Source organism: Oncorhynchus masou, chromosome 28, assembly GCF_036934945.1.
Source record: "Oncorhynchus masou masou isolate Uvic2021 chromosome 28, UVic_Omas_1.1, whole genome shotgun sequence".
Taxonomy (NCBI): domain Eukaryota; kingdom Metazoa; phylum Chordata; class Actinopteri; order Salmoniformes; family Salmonidae; genus Oncorhynchus; species Oncorhynchus masou.
Window position 1 is genome coordinate 40,984,285 of NC_088239.1, and position 14,062 is coordinate 40,998,346.

The 14,062-nt window shown below is 44.4% G+C and overlaps 1 long non-coding RNA gene across 1 annotated transcript; it reads right to left on the reverse strand.

Moving 5' to 3' along the window:
• Nucleotides 1-2,133: 2,133 nt before the first annotated feature.
• Nucleotides 2,134-9,268, reverse strand: LOC135518583 (uncharacterized). The gene is made up of 3 exons (XR_010452178.1): nucleotides 9,116-9,268; nucleotides 2,568-4,210; nucleotides 2,134-2,181 (listed from the first exon to the last, which is right to left on the reverse strand). It is a non-coding gene; the product is annotated as an uncharacterized LOC135518583 (long non-coding RNA).
• Between the last annotated feature and the right edge of the window lie 4,794 nt (nucleotides 9,269-14,062).

Consider the following 14,062-nt stretch of genomic DNA (forward strand, 5'->3'; position numbering starts at 1 on the left):
CCAAGTCAGTGATGATAGGCTGCAGACTAACGGCGTTACAGCGAGACGTCTCCAGAGTGCATTGGGCTGCTGCGGGGTTCACGTCGGTACAGCTAATTTTCTTCAGTTACCTTATGAAGATTAACTCATAGAACAAAATGTTTAATATCTCCGAAGTTTATCCAAAACCCCTACAAAAAACATTAATTTCCCAATAGGCTTTGGCCAATGAGCCATTTTGGAGTTAGTACCTACAAAAAGACGTCATTACTATGACTCTCAATTCCGACAAGAAAGAGGTAAAGATGGCACTGTTTGAACAGGGATTATATCAACATTTACCAATTGTTTTTATAGGCAACATGTCCTATGTGAAAGAAGTTTCTGTAATGGCAAAATTCTCAGCCTGAGTTTCAGAATGTGTGTCATCTTTGTAGATAAATCAATAAAAAAACACAGGAGATTTTGAGTCATTGTTGCAGTTGTCGTCTCTCCACCCTCAGCTTGGCCACTGCACTTTGTTTCTCAGTATGAGGGACTGAGACAGACATGACAAAGATTAGGAGCCAGTGTGTGTAAGATGACCTCTTTAGATAGGTTTGAGAGAGTAGTAGTGTGTTGACAGGCCAAAGTAAAGTTGACTTTGTGGTGTAACCTTAGTAATGTACAAACAAAAACAGCCATGGTGGACCTTTGCAAAGACAAAGATGAATTCTAAATTGACAATGATGAGTGGTCATCAACAAACAAAGAAGCAAAACATAAAGCATTCAAGGTGTCAGTGAAGGTGTATCTAGACTGTCTCTTCGAAACAAAAAGCGGAAATGTCATAGGCCTACATTCAGAAGTTCAAGGCCCTGTTCCTCAGTGATACCTACCACTCAGAAAAACACAGTAGAGGATGCTTGTGAAAACGTCAGACATTTGGGAAAGCCTATTGCAGTAATTTGTTAACGTTTTGTTTCAGTAATGGTTTCTGTGAGAGGAAGAGGCCTAATTTGTGGCCTTTAATAACACCCTGTTTGCAGATGTCCTTGTTGATGAGCAAAATGCAATACAGGGTCGAAAATGCACCCAACCTCAAATTTATTTTCACATCTATATTGGTGTTGATTGCAGTTTTGTCCAGTAATTCAGCTACCCATCTCAACACATCAAGAACAAATAGGCTAAAATGGAATGTGCCAGTTTTGACCATGACTTAGGCAATACTTTGATCTAACTAGTTACTCTGTATATCCCATTGTACAATTTTCAGGTAGGGAGTTTATTCAGCATTCTCATCATTCATATTATTTCAGAACATTTCCAAGAGGGGGTAGTGTGGTGTAAGTGTGTTATCTTTGGGGTGTTGACCAGACATTTTAGTGAATTGCAGATGGATACCGTAGAGCATGAAAATGAGATCAAGCAGGGCCAGGCTCATAAGGGTGTGTATGTGAGAGTGTGTGTGTCACGGCCGTTGCTGGAAGAAGACCAAGGTGCAGCGTGGAGAGCATACATTCTGGAGGCTCCAGACTGGAGACCGTCGTTGGAGGCTTCGTGCCATGACTCCTCACTGGAGGCTTCGTGCCCTGGATCATCACTGGAGGCTTCGTGCCATGGATCATCACTGGAAGCTTCTTGCCATGGATCACTGGAGGCTTCGTGTCATGGTCCTTGAAGCAGGCACAGGACTCACCGGGCTGGAGAGACACAGAGGAGGCCTGGTGCGTGGGGTGGGCATCGGATACACTGGGCCGTGAAGGCACACTGGCGGTCTCGAACGCAGAGCTGGCACAACGCGTTCTGGCTGGATGCTCACTTCCACCCGGCAAATGTGGGATGCTGGCACAGAGCACACCGGCCTGTGAATACTCACTCGGGACACCGTGCGCATCACCCCATAACACGGTGCCTGACCAGTCACATGCTCCACACGGTAAGCACGAGGAGTTGCCTCAGGTCTATACTCTGACTCCGCCAATCTGCCAATGTGCCCCCCCACCCAAAGAAATTGGGGGCTGCCTCTCGTGCCTGCTTCGCTGACTTGCCTCCTCATATTGCCGCCGCTCCGCCTTAGCTACCTCCCTCTCCTCCCTCAGACGGCAATACTCCCCGTCCAGGGTCCCTTTCCATCCAGGATCTCCTCCCATGTCCAGGAGTCCTCTTTACCACTTCTTCTTGGTCCTTTGGTGGTGAGTAGTTCCATCACGGCCGTTGCTGGAAGAAGGTGCATTGTGGTGAGCGTACATTTTCCTTTTTATTTCAAAATGTCACCAACAAAACAACAAACGAAAAGACAACCGTGAAGCTTACAGGGCATTAGTGCCAAAAAAACAAGTTAACTACCCACCAAGAAAGGAGGAAAAAATGGCTACCTAAGTATGGTTCCCAATCAGAGACAATGATAGACAGCTGTCCCTGATTGAGAACCATACCCGGCCAAAACATAGAAACACAAAATCATAGAAAACAAAACATAGAATGCCCACCCCAAATCACACCCTGACCAAACCAAATAGAGACATAAAAAGGCTCTCTAAGGTCAGGGCATGACAGTGTGACTGATATACACACAAACGTTGGGCCAGGACACACACTCTCACCTGGTGCCAGAGAGAGCCCAGTAGTTTCCACTTCTCTTTCCATCTCCTCATCATACTTCTTCTTTTCCCATCAGCCCTGGGAACCAACTGACCAACCAGGGCACAGTGCTGACCACAGCATGGACCCCCAGGAGACAGGTGACCTCTTTACTAACTTCCTGCTCTCTCACTGACCACCACCCTCCATCCCTTAAAATAGAACTACAGTCATGTGAAAAAAGTAAGTACTCCCCTTGGAAAGTGGTCTTTGTTTTTTTACATATTTGGATACATGGATATTTTAGCTGAATTCCAACCACATTCATTGACCCAATTCATTAACCCAATTTAACAAATCACACAAAAAAATGTAATGTTGAAAATGTTATGCAATTAAAATGAGCAAAAATGCAATTTCGTTACGTGGAAAAGTTAGTAGACCCATACCTTTACCATCACATAAAACGGCAATAATTTGAATATGGTGCTCCAAAGCAGGTGCAAATGATTAGAGAGTTGGGAGGATCCAGCCTTCCATAAAGATTAGCAACTTGGTCTGGTTTGGTCGTAACCATATGGGTGTGTGGTAACACATCATGACAAGATCAAAAGACCTATCCAAGTCCCTCAGAAGAAAGACTATTGATGACCATGAGTCTGGGAGAGGGTTACAAATCCATTTCCAAGCTATTCGAAGTACATCATTCCACTGTCCAACGTGTCATCTACAAATTGAGAAAATTCCAGACCACTGGCAATTTACCTAGGACAGGTCATCCTACCAAATTCAGCCCTAGAGCTGACCAAAAGATGTCATAGAAGTCTCTAAGAATCCCAGGCTAACGTCAAGGGATATACATTTCTCACTTGCCATAATCAATGTTGCACAAACTGGCCTCCATTGGAGGTCAGGAAGGACGAAGCCTCTGCTCTCAGAAAATAATATCAAGATATGAATGATGTTTGCCAGACAACACCTGGGTAAAGACCGAAACTACAGGAACAATGTGCTCTGGACAGTCAAAGGTGGGGTTGTTTAGCTGCAATGCCAGATGCCATGTTTGGCGAAAACCAAAAAAACACTGCCTTTGAACAGAAGAACCTCATACCAACCGCAAAGCATGGAGGCGGTGGCATTATGGTTTGCTGCTCCTTGCCATCATTGAGTCAACCATGAATTCAGTATTGTACCAGAGAATTCTTGAGGAAAAGGTGAGGCCATCTGTCAAAAAATAAGCTGAACCAAACATGGATCTTGCAAATCAAAATCAAATCAAATCAAATGTATTTATATAGCCCTTCGTACATCAGCTGATATCTGTAAGTGCTGTACAGAAACCCAGCCTAAAACCCCAAACAGCAAGCAATGCGGGTGTAGAAGCACGGTGGCTAGGAAAAACTCCCTAGAAAGGCCAAAACCTAGGAAGAAACCTAGAGAGGAACCAGGCTATGTGGGGTGGCCAGTCCTCTTCTGGCTGTGCCGGGTGGAGATTATAACAGAACATGGTCAAGATGTTCAAATGTTCATAAATAACCAGCATGGTTGAATAATAATAAGGCAGAATAGTTGAAACTGGAGCAGCAGCATGGCCAGGTGGACTGGGGACAGCAAGGAGTCATCATGTCAGGTAGTCCTGGGGCATGGTCCTAGGGCTCAGGTCCTCCTGAGAGAGAGAGAGAGAGAAAGAAAGAGAGAAGTAGAGAATTAGAGAACGCACACTTAGATTCACACAGGACACCGAATAGGACAGGAGAAGTACTCCAGATATAACAAACTGACCCTAGCCCCCCGACACATAAACTACTGCAGCATAAATACTGGAGGCTGAGACAGGAGGGGTCAGGAGACATTGTGGTCCCATCCGAGGACATCCCCGGACAGGGCCAAACAGGAAGGATATAACCCCACCCACTTTGCCAAAGCACAGCCCCCACACCACTGGAGGGATATCTTCAACCACCAACTTACCATCCTGATACAAGGCTGAGTATAGCCCACAAAGATCTCCGCCATGGCACAACTCAAGGGGGGGCGCCAACCCAGACAGGAGGATCACATCAGTGAATCAACCCACTCAGGTGACGCACCCCTTCCAGGGACGGCATGAGAGAGCCCCAGTAAACCAGTGACTCAGCCCTTGTAATAGGGTTAGAGGCAGAGAATCCCAGTGGAAAGAGGGGAACCGGCCAGGCAGAGACAGCAAGGGCGGTTCGTTGCTCCAGAGCCTTTCCATTCACCTTCACACTCCTGGGCCAGACTACACTCAATCATATGACCCACTGAAGAGATGAGTCTTCAGTAAAGACTTAAAGGTTGAGACCGAGTTTGCGTCTCTGACATGGGTAGGCAGACCGTTCCATAAAAATGGAGCTCTATAGGAGAAAGCCCTGCCTCCAGCTGTTTGCTTAGAAATTCTAGGGACAATTAGGAGGTCTGTGTCTTGTGACCGTAGCGTACGTGTAGGTATGTACGGCAGGACCAAATGAGAGAGATAGGTAGGAGCAAGCCCATGTAATGCTTGTAGGTTAGCAGTAAAACCTTGAAATCAGCCCTTGCTTTGACAGGAAGCCAGTGTAGGGAGGCTAGCACTGGAGTAATATGATCAAATTTTTTGGTTCTAGTCATGATTCTAGCAGCCGTATTTAGCACTAACTGAAGTTTATTTAGTGCTTTATCCGGGTAGCCGGAAAGTAGAGCATTGCAATAGTCTAACCTAGAAGTGACAAAAGCATGGATTAATTTTTCTGCATCATTTTTGGACAGAAAGTTTCTGATTTTTGCAATGTTATGTAGATGAAAAAAAGCTGTCCTTGAAATGGTCTTGATATGTTCTTCAAAAGAGAGATCAGGGTCCAGAGTAACGCCCAGGTCCTTCACAGTTTTACTTGAGACGACTGTACAACCATTAAGATTAATTGTCAGATTCAACAGAAGATCTCTTTGTTTCTTGGGAGAACAAGCATCTCTGTTTTGTCCGAGTTTAAAAGTAGAAAGTTTGCAGCCATCCACTTCCTTATGTCTGAAACACATGCTTCTAGCAAGGGCAATTTTGGGGCTTCACCATGTTTCATTGAAATGTACAGCTGTGTGTCATCCGCATAGCAGTGAAAGTTAACATTATGTTTTCGAATAACATCCCCAAGAGGTAAAACATATAGTGAAAACAATAGTGGTCCTAAAACGGAACCTTGAGGAACACCGAAATTTACAGTTGATTTGTCAGAGGACAAACCATTCACAGAGACAAACTGATATCTTTCCGACAGATAAGATCTAAACCAGGCCAGAACTTGTCCGTGTAGACCAATTTGGGTTTCCAATCTCTCCAAAAGAATGTGGTGATCGATGGTATCAAAAGCAGCACTAAGGTCTAGGAGCACGAGGACGGATGCAGAGCCTCAGTCCGATGCCATTAAAATGTCATTTACCACCTTCACAAGTGCAGTCTCAGTGCTATGATGGGGTCTAAAACCAGACTGAAGCATTTTGTATACATTGTTTGTCTTCAGGAAGGCAGTGAGTTGCTGCACAACAGCCTTTTCCCAAAAAATTTGAGAGGAATGGAAGATAGTTTTTTATATTTTCTGGGTCAAGGTTTGGCTTTTTCAAGAGATGCTTTATTACTGCCACTTTTAGTGAGTTTGGTACACATCCGGTGGATAGAGAGCCGTTTATTATGTCCAACATAGGAGGGCCAAGTACAGGAAGCAGCTCTTTCAGTAGTTTAGTTGGAATAGGGTCCAGTATGCAGCTTGAAGGTTATAGAGGCCATGATTATTTTCATCATTGTATCAAGAGATATAGTACTAAAACACTTGTGTCTTTCCTGATCCTAGGTCCTGGCAGAGTTGTGCAGACTCAGGACAACTGAGCTTTGAAGGAATACGCAGATTTAAAGAGGAGTCCGTAATTTGCTTTCTAATAATCATGATCTTTTCCTCAAAGAAGTTCATGAATTTATTACTGCTGAAGTGAAAATCATCCTCTCTTGGGGAATGCTTATTTTTATGTTAGCTTTGTGACAGTATCAAAAATAAATTTAGGATTGTTCTTATTTTCCTCAATTAAGTTGGAAAAATAGAATGATCGAGCAGCAGTAAGAATTTATTTATAGCACGACTTTTGATGTTCCTTGGTTGGGGTCTGACCAGATTATTTGTTGCAATTGCAAACGTAATAAAATGGTGGTCCGACAGTCCAGGATTATGAGGAAAAATATTAAGATCCACAACATTTATTCCATGGGACAAAACTAGGTCCAGAGTATGACTGTGACAGTGAGTGGGTCCAGAGACATGTTGGACAAAACCCACTGAGTCGATGATGGCTCCGAAAGCCTTTTGGAGTGGGTCTGTGGACTTTTCCATGTGAATATTAAAGTCACCAAAGATTAGAATATTATCTGCTATGACTACAAGGTCCGATAGGAATTCAGGGAACTCAATGAGGAACGCTGTATATGGCCCAGGAGGCCTGTAAACAGTAGCTATAAAAAGTGATTGAGTAGGCTGCATAGATTTCATGACTAGAAGCTCAAAAGACGAAAACGTCATTTTTTTTTGTAAATTGAAATTTGCTATCGTAAATGTTAGCAACACCTCCGCCTTTTCAGGATGCACGGGGGATATGGTCACTAGTGTAGCCAGGAGGTGAGGCCTCATTTAACTCAGTAAATTCATCAGGCTTAAGCCATGTTTCAGTCAGGCCAATCACATCAAGATTATGATCAGTGATTCATTGACTATAATTGCCTTTGAAGTAAGGGATCTAACATTAAGTAGCCCTATTTTGAGATGTGAGGTATCATGATCTCTTTCAATAATGACAGGAATGGAGGTGGTCTTTATCCTAGTGAGATTGCTAAGGCGAACACCGCCATGTTTAGTTTTGCCCAACCTAGGTCGAGGCACAGACACGGTCTCAATGGTGATAGCTGAGCTGACTACACTGACTGTGCTAGTGGCAGACTCCACTATGCTGGCAGGCTGGCTAACAGCCTGCTGCCTGGCCTGCACCCTGTTTCATTGTGGAGCTAGAGGAGTTAGAGCCCTGTCTATGTTGGTAGATAAGATGAGAGCACCCCTCCAGCTAGGATGGAGTTCGTCACTCCTCAGCAGGTCAGGCTTGGTCCTGTTTGTGGGTGAGTCCCAGAAAGAGGGCCAATTATCTACAAATTCTATCTTTTGGGAGGGGCAGAAAACAGTTTTCAACCAGCGATTGAGTTGTGAGACTCTGCTGTAGAGCTCATCACTCCCCTAACTGGGAGGGGGCCAGAGACAATTACTCGATGCCGACACATCTTTCTAGCTGATTTACACGCAGAAGCTATGTTGCGCTTGGTGATCTCTGACTGTTTCATCCTAACATCGTTGGTGCCGACGTGGATAACAATTTCTCTATATTCTCTATACTCGCCAGTTTTAGCTTTAGCCAGCACCATCTTCAGATTAGCCTTAACGTCGGTAGCCCTGCCCCCTGGTAAACAGTGTATGATCGCTGGATGATTAGTTTTAAGTCTAATACTGCGGGTAATGGAGTCGCCAATGACTAGAGTTTTCAATTTGTCAGAGCTAATGGTGGGAAGCTTCGGCGTCTCAGACCCCGTAAAGGGAGGAGTAGAGACCAGAGAAGACTCTGCCTCTGACTCCGACTCGCTGCTTAATGGGGAAAACCGGTTGAAAGTTTCTGTCGGCTGAATGAGCGACACCGGTTGAGCGTTCCAACAGCATTTCCTTCCAGAAACCGTGAGAAAGTTGTCCGGCTGCGGGGACTGTGCCAGGGGATTTATACTACTATCTGTACTTACTGGTGGCACAGACGCTGTTTCATCCTTTCCTACACTGAAATTACCCTTGCCTAACGATTGCGTCTGAAGCTGGGCTTGTAGCACAGCAATCCTCGCAGTAAGGCGATCGTTCTCCTGTATATTATGAGGACTGCAATTAGAAGGCATCATGTTAATGTTACTACGAGCTTCGGCTGTTGGAGGTCCTGACGAACCGTGTCCAGATAAAGCGTCCGGAGTGAAAAAGTTGAGGAAAAAAATACTAATAATATAAACGGTAATTAAAAAGTAAAAACCGTAAAGTTGTCAGATAGCAAAATAGGTTGGCAACAAAACGCACAGCAACTCGACAACAAGTCTGCAAGTTGTAACAGGACAATGATCCAAAACATACAAGCAAAGCTACAACAGAATGGCTCAAAAATAAGAAATGGAGGGTTATGGAATGTCCGACTCAAATCCCAGAACTCAATCCTGTCGAAATGCTGTTGGGGGACTTGAAGCGGGCCGTGCATGCAAGAAAACACTCAAACATGACACAGTTGAAGAAGTACTGTAAAGAATGGGCAAAAACATCCTCTGAGTCGATGTAAGAGACTGATAGACCATTGCAAGAAATGGCTACATGAAGTTATCTCAGCCAAAGGGTCAACACCAGCTATTGAAGCTAGGGCTGTACTTGTTTGTTCCACACTATGGAATCGCATTTTTGTAGCTTTTGATAAATAAAATATTGCAAAGTATAATCGTTTAGTGTCATTTGTTAAATTAGGTTACCTTTACCTGTCAATAGTGTTGAAGTGAAGATTACATATCCACCTGTCCAAATATGTACAAACTTTCCAGGGAGTGTACTTAGTTTTTCACATGACTGTCACTAGCTGCTCATTCTGAAAATCCTGTTGTACCTATTAGCTGCCTGTCGGATGCCCATCCTGCCTGGGCAGGCACAGAGTAGACTAACATGCCAAACTCAACTCACCCACTCTCTCTTACACAATGACACACTTACATAATGGTATGTTGTGTTTGAGAATTATATTGAGATTCCTGGAAATAAGAACCCAACACACATTATGGACTAACTTCATGTTAATTTCCCTCTCCCCAAAACATGAATATTGAACCAAGTTGTTTATGCATCCAGTCCATATCATTTCTAGTTAGGGGGGTATCTCCAAATGCCAATACACATCTATAGCAGTGTATTCTGCATTGCAAATCATTTTGCAGGTAATGAACCTTGTTGCATTGGGATGTCCAATTACTATTCAACCCTGGCAGAGCGCAGAACATTCTCATTGGGCTCCCTCCAGGCTACACACACAGACCCTGTAAACATCTCATCAGCTGATGAGACCGACACACTGCTGCTCCTACCTGCCTCTCAAAGCATTACTAACATAGTAACACACACATGGACATATGCGGGCATGCGGACACATGCATACACACACACTACAGACACACACACACACACACACACACACACACACACACACACACACACACACACACACACACACACACACACACACACACACACACACACACACACACACACACACACACACAAGCATGCACACACAAACAGACACAAATGTGGCACAAACACAAATGGCTACAAGGCTTCTACGTAGGCAGAGTTCTAGCTTAACAGTTGGGGATGGAACCTTTCGAAATATTGAGACATCTGCTGAGACTGAAAGCAGCAGAAGAGAAGACAGAGAGCACGCCACAGTGCACCTCTGTCACCAGTGGCCTGGCTGGAGACACAGTGAAGGAGGTGAAAATTAAACCATGCAGGCGATGTCTCTCACCTCCTCCTCTCATGACCCCCCTGGAGGGTGAGCTGAGGGGGTGGGTTGGTTTAACAGATGACGGTCATCCCAGGGGTGAGGACACACACGCAGGGGCGCGGACACACACACACAGGGGCCCGCACAGACACGCAAAAAAGGGTGTGTATACATACACGCTGGTAGAATAGAGATGATCGGCTGGCTCCACACACACCTGCATACACACTTTCATATTTCAGTCGCCTCACCACGGGGTGGAGGGGCTCAGGTCTGGGTGCAATGGTAAGTCCTGTGGTTGGATGTAAAACCATTAGGACGAAAAAAGTTGGCTGGAGGGTGTTGTCTGTAACGTTAGGCCCTGATGGATGTAAAACAATAAGTAAATAAATACACATGTTTTGTGTGTGTGTGTGTGTGTGTGTGTGTGTGTGTGTGTGTGTGTGTGTGTGTGTGTGTGTGTGTGTGTGTGTGTGTGTGTGTGTGTGTGTGTGTGTGTGTGTGTGTGTGTGTGTGTGTGTGTGTGTGTGGCCGTTCGTGTATGTACTTGTGTTTTGTGTGTGTGTGTGTGCATGCATGTTCATGGGTGCCTGCATCTATGTGTGTGTGTGCATGTGTGAGCATGTGTGTGTTCAGCCTGTCAATATTCTGACATCCCTGAATGGTCTCTGTTAGTAATGTATGATCGGGAAGCCATGGCAAAGGAACCATAATCATATTCAATTCCATCTCTCAACATTAAAGTAAATATTAGTTTACTAGTTTATTAGTTTATTCGCCACATACAAAGGGTGTAAAATAGTAGTGTAACTCTTAACTTGAGAGGTTGTTCCTAACAATGCAGTGATAATAATAATAATAATAGTAAATAGAATACAAATAAAAGTATGAATTAAAACTCAGGTGTATCCTGTTTCTATTGATCATCCTTGAGATGTTTCTACAACTTGATTGGAGTCCACCTGTGGTAAATTGTATTGATTGGACATGCTTTGGAAAGGCACACAGCTGTCTATATAAAATCCCACAGTTGATAATGCATGTCAGAGCAAAAACCATGCCATGAGGTTGAAGGAATTGTCTGTAGAGCTCTGAGACAGTTTTGTGTTGAGGCACAGATCTGGGGAAGGGTACCAAAACATTTCTGCAGCATTGAAGGTCCCCAAGAACAGTGGCCTCTATCATTCTTAAATGGGAGAAGTTTAAATCCACCAAGACTATTCCTAGGGCTGGTCGCCAGGCCAAACTGAGCAATCGGGGAGAAGGGCCTTGGTCAGGGAGTAGACCAAGAACCCAATGGTCACTCTGACAGAGCTCCAGAGCTCCTCTGGAGAGATGGGAGAACCTTCCAGAAGGACAACAATTTCTGCAACACTCTGCCTTTATGTTAGAGTGGCCAGACGGAAGCCACTCCTCAGAAAAAGGCACATGACAGCCGGCTAATCAAGGAGTGAGACACTAATCCGGACGCTTATAAGAAATCCCGTTATGCCCTCAGACGAACCATCAAACAGGCAAAGCGTCAATACAGGACAAACATTGAATCCTACTACTTGAAAACTACTACGGACTGAGGAAAACACAGCCAGGAGCTGCCCAGTGATGCGAGCCTACCAGACGAGCTAAATGTCTTTTATGCTCGCTTTGAGGCAAGAAACACTGAAGAATGCATGAAAGCACCAGCTGTTCTGGACGACTATGTGATCACGCCATAGCCGATGTAGCTGATGTGAGCAAGACCTTTAAACCAGTCAAACATTCACAAAGCCACAGGGCCAGACGGATTACCAGGATGTGTACATTGCCAAAAGGCACCTAAAGGACTCTCAGATTATGAGAAACAAGATTCTCTGGTGTGATGAAACCAAGGTTGAACTCTTTGGGGTGAATGCCAAGCGTCGCTTCTGGAAGAAACCTGGCACCATCCCTACAGTGAAGCATGGTGGCTGCAGCATCATGCTATGGGGATGTTTTTCAGTGGCCGGGACTGGGAGACTAGTCAGGGTCAAGGGAAAGATGAACGGAACAAGTTACAGCGAGTTCCTTGATGAAAACCTGCTCCAGAGTGCTCAGGACCTCAGACTAGAGCAAAGGTTCACCTTCCGACAGGCCAACGACCCTAAGAACACAGCCAAGAAAATGCAGGAGTGGCTTCGGATAAGTCTCTGAATGTCCTTGAGTGGCCCAGCCAGATTCCGGACTTGAACCCAATCAAACATCTCTGGAGAGACTTGAAAATAGCTGTGCAGCAATGCACCCCATCCAACCTAACAGAGCTTGAGAGGATCTGCAGAGTATGATATACTGGCTGAAAAGTGACTGGTAGCAGGAATATATACATTTTTATGCTAATATAATAATGTTAATATATACATGTAAACAGGAGTAATAGTTTACTTCTATTGTCTGAGCCTTGATGCACCGGTACCACTTACCGGACGGGAACATGCAGAATAGTCCATGTCCCGGATGGCTGGAGTCTTTGAGAATTTCTCAGGCCTTTATCAGACACCGCCTGGCTTGTACGTCCTGGATGGCTGGGAGTTTTTCCTCATCTGCAACACCCCTCTGTTGGGCCTTCAAGACGGTTCCTGAGGATCTAAGGGGCCATTGCCAAATCATTTCAGCCTCCTGCGGGAGAAGAGGCATTCCTGTGCCTTCTTGTTAACTCCTCAGTTATGTGGACACTGGGTAACTTGAACCTCTTCAATTGGGTAATATTCTGTTTGAGACATTGATCACTGAAATTACAACCTATATTTCCTCCGAGTGGGGCAGTGGTCTAAGGCACTGCATCTCAGTGCAAGAGGTGTCACTACAGTCCCTGGTTCAAATCCAGGCTGTATCACATCCGGCCATGATTGAGAGTCCCATAAGGCGGTGAAAGACAATCCCCTCTGATACAACTGTTGGTACGTCTGAAGTATCTATTCTAACGAACACTCCAAGATCAGAGAAGCTCTACAACTAAGAAGGTCATTGTGACCTCTGGTGGACAACATTGTCTAACATTGAGCCACTACCCATAAATGGATCGATTGGTTTCAACAGAGAGACGCCACAGAAAGGCATCTATGCGTAAATATATACTGCAATTCTAATCCCAATGAGCGGTGGTTAGGGTGCCAAGTATTCTGGGTACTGTGAGCGTAGTTTCCAAATGTATGTACGATAAGTTGACTCTGTCTCTCCCTCTCTCTTTCCCCACCCCCTTTGCATTGTGTAACAAGCCGTCATATCGTGTCAGTCCACTAGGGATTTTTATCTCATGTAAGTGTGTATGGTATTTCTGTGTTACTTACAGTTTTTCTCAGTTGCTAAAACACTAAAACCCATTGGCTGAACAAAGTTCTCAGTTGCCTGTACTCATTTAGCTAATTATGCAGTCTGTTGTCAATACCTTAAACCATTTCACATTCTGCACTCTAATGCACATGTCATCCATACTGGTAAACAGAAGTGGCAACAATCAAATACAAATAGAGAACATATGTCATTGATTGAACACAACCACTCAAAATTGATTTAACCAGTTTCAAATGATGCGACACAAAAAATATAAGCCAGTTCAGAGAGCAAACAGGTTGTTGAAGGTGGGAAGGACAAAGTCTGAGAATGGATTATGTAGTACAGTGCATTGTAGGCTGTATACTGTACAATGGACAAATTGTATGGCCCTGAACATTGTGCTTTCCATTTATTAACAGTACTGACTGCTGAATAGATTTTGACTGGTTGCAGGTTCATATCAACAAAGAACAAGAATTACAGTATCACAGAGACAAAGGACAAGTTTGTTAGATGCAGGGTACAGTACTGTAAAAATAGGGGTAAAAGGAGGAGGAAGAACAAAAAACAAAATTGCAAAGAGCAAAGCAGAGTAATAATTTCTGATCAATTTTGAGCTACCATATGATAGAACATGTTTTCG